This window comes from Salpingoeca rosetta (assembly GCF_000188695.1).
Source record: "Salpingoeca rosetta unplaced genomic scaffold supercont1.30, whole genome shotgun sequence".
Lineage (NCBI taxonomy): Eukaryota > Choanoflagellata > Craspedida > Salpingoecidae > Salpingoeca > Salpingoeca rosetta.
The window spans coordinates 1,955-9,345 of NW_004754904.1; the positions used below are offsets into that span (position 1 = coordinate 1,955).

The following is a 7,391-nucleotide window of genomic DNA, read 5'->3' on the forward strand; positions in this document are numbered from 1 at the left end:
AAAAAAACGAAACAAAACAAAGAATTGCCCTAACCCCTAACCCCTAACCCCTAAACCCTAACCCCTACCCTAAACCTAACCCCTACCCTAACCCTAACCCTAACCCTAACCCTAAACCTAACCCTAACCCTAACCCTAACCCTAACCCTAACCCTAACCCTAACCCTAACCCTAACCCTAACCCTAACCCTAACCCTAACCCTAACCCTAACCCTGAACTCGGTGCTGCGCCAAACAACAATGCACATTGCGAACAACATGCACCATCACAAAGACATGCGACGGCCCGCATCCCATAAAGACTACAACTCGCCACAATATGAAAAGTTTGTGGAGATTCCAATGCTTGAGCTCTTCCCGCTTCACTCGCCGTTACTGAGGGAATCCTTGTTAGTTTCTCTTCCTCCCCTTAGTGATATGCTTAAGTTCAGGGGGTACCCTTGCCTGACCTGAGGTCAACAATGAGAAATGAGTAGAGGGGGAAGGGTTTGAGAGAGTTGCAAAGTGGAGTGGAGTGAGGTGGATGGATGCAGTCGTTTGTGCGCATAGACTGCAACAAGTGCAGCGCTGTGCACACAAACTCAGTGCTCCGTCCATCACCATTCCAGCTTTCCTCTCTCTCGCAAGTACATTCCCTCTCTTCTTCATCAGTGTTTTGCTCACATGACCAGTGTCACAAAAGCCACATAAAGATGCAAGCACACAAGTGCACATGCCTCTGCACACACACACACAGCATACACACGCTGCAGAACAACGATGCCAGTTGACACATCGCTCCACAGCTTGGTGTATCCTGCTGCATATGCAGATACAGCATGCGTGTGCTTGCCGTGGTCTCGCAACAACGGCACCCACACAGCGACAGTGAGTGATGACAACAGTATGAGAATAAAGAAGTGGGATGTGTGTGTGAGTGAATCACATCAACAACAACAACACAACGCACAAGGCATCGTATCATCGTGCAATGCAATCCACATGCTCACACACACAAACACCCACTCCTTTCTTCGTCACAGTCACCATCACAGTTATCATCGCAATGGAGTCGTAAGCTCTCCTCTTCAGGGTCCAGTCTCACACAATACACACACACAGCAAAAATGTGTGTGTGCACGCATCGACTAACACCCCATGGCCACCAACAATGCACAGTGTGCAAATGAGACATGAGGACATGCATGCATGGGCGCTTCATCATACTGCTACACAACAAACAAACACCACACCAACAAAGGTGCGCTGCTGCTGCTGCATAGTTGCAGTAATCAAATACACCCACACATACTCACACCCTCATAAGCACACAAAAACGCATTGTCAATGAGATTGAGTGGCGACACTCAGGCAGACATGCCCGCACGCACAGACACGCACACAATGGCGCATGCCCACACACACAGGCGCAATGTGCGTTCGAAGATTCAATGATTCACGGAATTCTGCAATTCACACTACATTTCGCGTCTTGCCACGTTCTTCATCGATGCACGAGCCAAGAGATCCACCGTTGAAAGTTGTCTCATGGTTATGAATTTGGTTGTGTTGAATGAGATGTTGAGATTGAAGTGAGGGTGGTTGCACTGTGCATGTGCATGTGTATGTGCATTCCAACGCACAATGTTTGTTGGCACACACTCCACACACAAGCACAACGCTCCCTCCCTCGCTCTCTTTCTCTCACTCACTCGTTTGTGGTTATCATGTGTGTATGTCCACAGCACGGCACGCATGCCTTTTGGTTGCTGTTGCTGCAGCAGAGATGCTTTCGCCCACACTGTCATGTGTGTGCAATCGCAGCCGCTGCCACAACAACAGTCCAAAACACACGCTTGCTTGCTGTGTTCATTTCTTCTTCTTCTTTGCACGAGGCAAACAATGTATACACACACACACACACGCAAGAGCACCGCCATCGCAATGCAACACACACAAGATGTGCTCCACTGCGACACACACAATGCTCATGCACGCATGCACATGCTTTTGCTTTGTTTTGTCTTCATTCACACAATGCTCACTCCCACACACAAAAGCGTGTGAGAGTGATTTGGTTGGTTGGCTCGGTTGGCTCAAGTTGACTCAGTCCAGTGTCTCCACCTTCCCTCACCAATTCTCACCAATTCTCGCCATCCCTCACCAACCACGCTTTTCAACGTTTTCCTTGTTGGAATGATCCTTCCGCAGGTTCACCTACGGAAACCTTGTTACGACTTTTACTTCCTCTAAATGATCAAGTTTGACCAGGTTCTCAGCAAAGAAACACATGGGCAGCTGTTGCCAGCGCCCACGCGCCAATCCCGAGGCCTCACTAAACCATTCAATCGGTAGTAGCGACGGGCGGTGTGTACAAAGGGCAGGGACGTAATCAACGCAATCTGTTGAATTGCGCTTACTAGGAATTCCTCGTTCAAGATGAATAATTGCAAGCATCTATCCCCAGCACGACGGGTTTTCACAAGAGTCCCCACGCCTTCCAGCGCAGGAATAGATGTCTGTCGTAGAAAAGCACAAGACTTTCCCCACCACAAACACCCAAAGCATACTCGCTGCCCCCGTCAGTGTAGCGCGCGTGCAGCCCAGAACATCTAAGGGCATCACAGACCTGTTATCGCCTCAAACTTCCTTCGGCTTACGCTCAATAGCAACGCCGAGTGTCCCTCTGAGTGGTGTGATGAGAGACACGCTTGCGCGTAATCTCCAACGCCTGCTAACGCAGGCGCACACCAATCAGCAAGTCAAGGTCTCGCCGTTTACCGTAATCAAACAGAGATTTCACAACAAAAGCTGGACGGCCATGCACCACCTCCCTTGGAATCAAGAAAGAGCTGTCAATCTGTCAATCCTTCCCATGTCTGGACCTGGTGAGTTTCCCCGTGTTGAGTCAAATTAAGCCGCAGGCTCCACTCCTGGTGGTGCCCTTCCGTCAATTCCTTTAAGTTTCAATCTTGCGATCATACTCCCCCCGGAACCCAAACGCTTTGGTTTCCCTAAAGGTCCCGATGGCGCCACCACTTGATAAAAGTTTGTGCTGCCCACCGAGCCCTGGCCGGCATCGTTTATGGTTAAGACTACGACGGTATCTAATCGTCTTCGATCCCCTAACTTTCGTTCTTGATCAATGAAAGCGTCCTTGGCAAATGCTTTCGCAGTCGGCGGTCTTTCGTAAATCCAAGAATTTCACCTCTGACAACGAAATACCAGTGCCCCCAACCGTCCCTATTAATCATTACTTCAGACCCGATGTGGTGAGGGAGGAACAAGAGAACCTTGCGGTTTCTCACTCCACACACCCCGCACCACACGCCAACAGTACAGGCCCAAAAGTCCTCTTCCGTTGTTCCATGCTAATCTATTCAAGCAAATCAAATGACTGCCTGCTTTGAACACTCTAATTTTTTCAAAGTAAAGCCCCCAACAGCGCCCCACCACTACGTGACTTGACACACACCCAATCAAGGGCACGCGCCAAAGGCGCCACCAGGGAATATTAAAACTGCAGAGTGCAAACAGTGCGGGGCAAGGGCGAAACAGTGTCTCTCCCCCACCACACACCGCTGAACCCCGCATGAAATCCAACTACGAGCTTTTTAACTGCAACAACTTTAGTATACGCTTTTGGAGCTGGAATTACCGCGGCTGCTGGCACCAGACTTGCCCTCCAATTGTTCCTTGATAAGGTCTTTACATTGTTCTCATTCCAATTGCACAGTGCATAAAAACACCGTGCATTGGTATTTATTGTCACTACCTCCCTGTGTCAGGATTGGGTAATTTGCGCGCCTGCTGCCTTCCTTGGAAGTGGTAGCCGTCTCTCAGGCTCCCTCTCCGGAATCGAACCAAATGTTCCCCGTCACCCGTTGTCACCATGGTAAGCCAATACCTTACCATCGAAAGTTGATAGGGCAGAAATTCGAATGAGACACCATCACACACAAAAGTGTGACGGTCAGCAAAGTTATTCTGATTCACCAGTCATGTTCCTGCTGGCTTTATACCTAACAAATGCAGCCCTCGAAAGGAAAAATGTGCATACACACACCTCTCTCTCGGGCCTTGTCGCACGTATTAGCTCTAGAATTACCACGGCTATCCGTCTAGCACAACACCGCTCCGAAAAACGAGTTGCAAACTATCAAATAAACTATAACTGATTTAATGAGCCATTCGCAGTTTCACAGTATCAAGAATACTATTCATACTTAGACATGCATGGCTTAATCTTTGAGACAAGCATATGACTACTGGCAGGATCGACCAGTTATCTCTCCATAGAAGGCGAGTGGCTGTTCGTGGTGTGTATTGAGTGCGTATGAATGCGCGAATACATGTGTAGATGTATGTGAATGCGTGTAGGTTGTAAGCCCAAAACACATTGCACACACAACACACACAAACACACCACATTTGCACACACAAACACACACAGCTGCCGCCCAGCTATGGCTGTCGAGGATTCAGAGAAGAGACGAGATACACAAGCAAAGGGAAAAGAGAGAGAAGAAACACACAACAATGCAATGAATGTCATGCATCTTCCCTTCTTCTTCCCCTCACTGTCCACTCACTAACTCCTCCTGCACCCCAACAAACAAAGCTTCCACAAGCAACACGCACATCGCTGCACGTGCCACTCGGGTCGTTCTGTTTTTCTTTTTGGTTTTGTTCTTGTGGCTATGCACACAACAACAACCCCAGACACACACACAAAAAAGGTGTGTGAATAAAGCAGTTTCATTCAATGCAAATACACAACGTGTGTGCTGTTTCCTATGAGCGCCAGTGACAACAACCTGCTCTGCCAACAATACACACACACCACCATTGTTTCACATGTGCATGCATGTGCATGGTGTGTGTGTGCAAACAACGCAACGTTGCTCACACAACACACAACACAGACAGCGCACACAACTACAATGGCAGCACGTGCCCATCAGCAGCATGCAGTGCGCATGGCTCTCTTTCGAAACAACACACAACACTGTTTCGCATCAAATATACTTCATCCACGCATGTGTGCGTGCCCAACATCATCATCGTGCTCACAGCACAGTTTGCCTCCACTCATGATAGAGTGTTGCTCAAGGCACCCTCTCAAGAAGAACAATCCACACCGCTCTCACGGCGGGATTGCCTCCTGCATGCGCAAGCTTGGTGTCATCAAGGACAGTCGCCACCTGCCGTTAATCAATACGGCAGACAGCGCCCACCCTCTATCAGAGATCACAGCAGGTATACACACATATGTGTGCCTTGCCGTCACTCCGCCAGCGGCTTGCAACTTGCTTCAACATCATAGACTTTTGGCTCAACAGCAGCAATCCATGCAAAGCTTTGCTTGCTCTCGCTCGCAATACTTCATCGACCCGCATGTCACAGCGGGCTGCGTCTTGCCTCCAAAGGCAACCACAGCCACACCCACAACACACAGCTGACAACGTTTTCGTTTCACTGTGCCACATCCACGTGTGCAGCAAAGCAACTGCCAGCCATTCCTCAACACACAAACACATATTGGCTCATCGCCCTTCTCCCAACGCACAGCTACACACACAAGGAAAATGCAAGCCCATTCATGCGCACACACGTCATCTACGCGCCAGGCACATCGCTGTGCCCGGGTCTCAATGCACCATGCGTGCAGGCTTGCTTCCTGCGTCTCGCTGCGTCACATCACTGTGAGGAGAGAAGAACAATCAAGAGCCAACAATGCGTGTTCATGTGAAAAGAAATGTCCAGCGCTTCACACTGTCACACTCAGAGGAAGCTGAACAATCAGCTCGCCCTCTTTCCGCAAACACAGTCGTTGCTCGCCACAAGCGCATGTCGTGTGTTGCTTTGCTTCTGTGTGGTAGAGATGCGTTTGCTCATGCGAGTGATCACAAGAACACACACAGAGACACGAGCAATCGCTTGCTCGCCTCCCCACATGTGCCTCATCACACCCACACAATGCTCACGCATCACACACACAAGCATCCACACACAAGCACGCGCCCGTGCTGTTCTCATTGCATGCGCTGTTCATGCATGTGTGCTCGTGCAAGCATTGCTCACAACACAATCAAGTGTCGCTTCGCTTTGCCTGCACTCACACACACACTTCACACACGCACACGCAAATGAAGAGAGAGGTCGCTCAGAACACAGCAGATCCAAGACCCAAGAAGAAATAGAAGTTGTAGCTGCAAGGGCGCAGACGCGGCTTTTCGTGCCCGCAAGCAATCCTGCTCAGCGACAATCGCCTTGCTCTCATGCTTGCGCCTCTACTCAGCGGCTCTTTGCCTTTGCCTTCTCTTTTCCTTATTTGTCTTGCTCATTTGCATCCTTCCCCTCATGTATGCCAATCCATCGAGCGGCAGCTGTTTGAACCGCTGCTTTGCCCTCGTGCACTTTGCCTGCAGGCACCGCAATCTAGATTCAGTGATTCTGCTAGATCTGGATTTGTGACTGGATCTAGCAAGCACGCACAGCTTCACTGCATCAAGATTGTTCACACTGCTCACACCCCAGATTCCCCTGGCCCGTGACCAACCAATGCTTGCATGCATGCAATGCCCTTGCGCTTGGGCTGCACAGCTGCACAGCTGCACTGGTGCCTCGCGACGCAGTGTTCAGACACTACTCATCACAGTGTTCAGCCTTTTTTCATCACAACATCGCACTTTTTCTGCACCCCTTTTTGACTTCCCCACTCCAGTCTCCCTACTCCGGTGATCAAGTGAGCAAACGAGCAAACGTCACTGCGCCATGCCATGAGCTGCAGCAACAGGCACAAGACCACGTGGCTGGCTCGCAGGCACACGTGCGCGCGAGCACACTGCGCTGTGCGCACTTCTACTTGCCTGCAGGCACGCATCGCTGAAGCAAGAAGGAGCAAAGCAGAGGAACTGCGGAGTAGAGCAGCGAGGATGGATTCCTTTCCGTGTGATTGCACAAGAAATAAGTAAGCAGGCAGAGAACGACGAGGAGCAGCGCAAGGGACACGTGTGCATGTGTGTGTGTGCATGCATTTGTGTGTAAATGTTGCCTGCAGGCACGGGAACGTGTTTCTGATTGAAGCGGAATGGATGCGTAGCAATCCTCTGCTCACTGCAGACACACTTCCATGCGATTGTGCAGTGTTACTGTGTGCTTACAAGCATTGGCAGCTTCTTCTACTTGCATTGGATTCACTGCACGACGATCCCTCTGCTCACTGCAGACACACTTGCATGCGATTGTGCAGTCCTGCTATGTTGCTCGCGAGCATTGGTTAGTTCTCCTAATTTAAATGGATTCGATGAGTAGCAATCCTCTGCTCACTTCAGACACACTTGCATGCGATTGTGCAGTGTTACTGTGTTGCTCGCAAGCATTGGTAGCTTCTCCTGCATTGATTGAAT

The 7,391-nt window shown here is 50.0% G+C and overlaps 1 non-coding gene across 1 annotated transcript; it reads right to left on the reverse strand.

The window, feature by feature from the left end:
- Window positions 1-2,173: 2,173 nt before the first annotated feature.
- Window positions 2,174-4,266, reverse strand: PTSG_20032. Its single transcript, XR_001137167.1, has one exon. It is a non-coding gene; the product is annotated as an 18S ribosomal RNA (ribosomal RNA).
- Between the last annotated feature and the right edge of the window lie 3,125 nt (window positions 4,267-7,391).